We start from the raw sequence: 3,214 nt of genomic DNA on the forward strand, positions 1-3,214 counted from the left end.
ACGGACAACAATTCATTCTTAAGAAGCTGCAATTTTGCATCATTCTTATTGGAAAACAAGGCTGCCAAGGCATCCCATGCTTTTTTAGGTGTTTGAAGGTCTCGTATGTGTTATAACAACTCCTCTTCAATCATAGTCTTGAGAATATAAAACGCCTTACCCGTTTTGATTCTCTACTTGCCAATTACCCCGTTCACGTCGTTTTTGAGAAGGACAGTATCCGAACCATTAACAACTTCCCATAGATCTGTCCTTGTAGATACGACATCATACATGTATCCCACCGGAAAACTGAAGATCTGCCACAATATCTTTTTCCAATCGAACTGTAGTGTTCCTCTAATCAGCTACTGCTCCGATTGCTTCTTTTGGACCTGAACGGATTCTTTTATGAGCGCAAAACATGAACCATTTGTTAAACTTTTAGCAGGTGGATCAAGAATACGAACACGAGATTTGTAGAATTCTCTACTACTCTTTTATTAACAAAATGACAAACGAGAAAAACTGAATAAAACAAACAAATAATCAAGGGTTTATATAACACCTTGGTTTTAGTCCTACTCACATTCAAATACATACTTGAACCCAAATCAAATAAAACTATCAAGATAAGACTTAATTATAATAATAAACAATGTATTATTATATCAAATCTTTTCCAAGATATTAGAGTCTTTAATCTGAGTTGGTATTGGACACATTGAACATGATTAACCTACATCCACTCCACACTGAATCTACTTCTAAAAGCTACCTTTTTCAACACACAACTTAATACACTAAAATGATATCTAGTAAGACTACTTGCCTTTTAGTGGTATACATAATAACTAACACACCCCATTTCCTTATTACTGAAATAGATATGATACAATACAATCTCAGTTTATCTTTGTACATATAACTATATCTAACCATCTATATAATCATCACCTCTACTTTCCTCTAAGAGGTATTTGGGATAACTAATCGAATCTTATTATTATATTGTATCAAAACATGATAAGAATATCTTTAGATAGGATGGAGATACATTATTCATCGATATTCATTTCATTTCTTTTAGCCCAAGGCCAAAATCTCACGAACCAAACACCAGTGAACTCATCAACATTCTCATTCTCCTCCAGCGAACGCCCCATTGTCTCTCTAGTGAAGAAATATGTCACGAAAAACCCTAAAACACACACCGCACCCATCGCGGTTAATGTATGTCACCCCAAACCCATGTGGAGGTTCACGAGAAGCCCACAAAAACCCGATCGTCCCGATTATCGCCCCTACTTTTCCAACCGCACCCGAAATCCCATGGCATGTTGCACGAAACCTAGCCGGGAACAACTCCGCTGGAACTATGAACGTGGTCGTGTTTGGCCCAAAATTGGAGAAAAAGAATGTAAGTCCATAGAGAATAATGAAACCTATACCTGGATCAGATCCCCAACCGCCCTTGTTAACTTTTGCGATTGTGAACAAGCTTAACGCCATGAAAAAGAAACCGGCTGCCTGAATCTTGACTCTCCCGATGTAATCAATCATGTAAACTGTCACGAAATATCCAGGAATTGTTGCACAGATCGCAACGAGTGCTTGGAATTTCGCTATCTGCAATGCATCTTTGTATATATTCATGTGGCCCTTTGGAATCATGCGACCTCGAAATGCATGATATTGGAATAAGTTGAGACTGTAAAAAACAATGTCGATGATGCACCAATTGAGGGATGCGGCTATGAGATCCCGGCCGTGTCTTCTGAAGAATTCACGAGAGAAGAAAGGGTAGGTGTTGGAGAAAGCTGCGCGAGTGTTCGGTGTGTTCATCATCTCGACATCTTCCTGGATTGTACTCAGTGGTACATTCATCACTTTCTGCATATCTTTTGCTGCTTGAAGTGTGTTTTTCTCAACCAAAGCTGTATATCTGTGGAAGTAACATGAAACACAAAAAAATAAATGAGTTAAGAATAGGATATTTGAAATCCCACGTCCAGATTTTAGTAATCAACTGACGGATTTTACCAACGGATTATCGCCATAATTACCAATAAATTTCTATAAATATTTAAAGAAAACCTTTGCGACAAATCATGCCGGAAACAATCCGAGCAAAAACCATCAATATCTACGTACAAAACACACTTTGCTTTACATCAAAATGGGTCGAATTTGAAATAAATTGTTATTGTATGTATCGAATCTAAAGTATATTTCTTTTGGATATACCATAATTTAAAACTTGCCTATTAACTAATGTCTCCAGACCGGTTACCACTAATTTTAAATTAAGTTAGCTACATTTAAATGATTTTTTTTAACAAAAGTATGCTGTATATATCACTGAAAAATGAGTACTAAAAAGTTTTGACTTATGTTAACTACTTAAGGTACTTATATTATATGTTTTATAAAAGAGTTGTTGATTTGTTTTCTTGTGTCAGAAAGTTTGATAGCTACATGAAGTTAACGAGTTTTGGGTAGTACCGGGGGGTTTCAGACATCTTCATCCGCCAATAATAAGTCATAGATGCTGGAATTGCACCGATCATGAGAATGAGCCTCCATGCCAAGTCTGATTCCGGTGGTACCGGCGCAGTTTTTTCTGATAGTGGGAGGTCCGTTAGCTCGCCCGCACTAGCTTGAAAAATAGAGCACACGATCATCGTTACTAGCGAACTCAAAAGTATCCCGAATCCTTGCATGGAGAACACACCTGCAATAAACGCTCCACGAGTTCGCTTATTGGCAAACTCGGCCATAATTGTGGCCGATAACGGATAATCCCCTCCTATCCCTATACCAAGCAATATTCTAAACAATCCAAGGCTCACAAACATCATTGAGGTTAGCCTCGAGAGGGAAAATCCGCATCCAATAGACCCCGCCACCATCATCATGAGTGAAACGCCGTACACATGACGGCGACCTACACGGTCACCAAGACGGCCGAAAACCAGTTGACCGAGCACAGTCCCTATTAATGCAAACGCAATCATTGTGGATGCAATGACCGTTGGGACCTAGAACCATTTCTTCTGGTCCACGGTTCTATCCACCTCAGGATAATATATCCTTCTGTCATTCTCATGATAGGAGGGATACAAAATAAATCATAACTATCGGTAAATAACCCCATACCGGCAATTATGATCGCTTTAAAATGGTAATACTGCGTCTTGGCGACATCTAGAGCAGATAAAACTTTAAGTGCCAT

General features: G+C 38.6%; 1 pseudogene; it reads right to left on the reverse strand.

Moving 5' to 3' along the window:
- Positions 1-1,014: 1,014 nt before the first annotated feature.
- Positions 1,015-3,214, reverse strand: LOC143544755 (putative inorganic phosphate transporter 1-9; annotated as a pseudogene).

Source organism: Bidens hawaiensis, unplaced genomic scaffold (genome assembly GCF_021521415.1).
Source record: "Bidens hawaiensis isolate Kalapana, Puna unplaced genomic scaffold, B.hawaiensis_p1.1 tig00013745_1, whole genome shotgun sequence".
NCBI lineage: Eukaryota > Viridiplantae > Streptophyta > Magnoliopsida > Asterales > Asteraceae > Bidens > Bidens hawaiensis.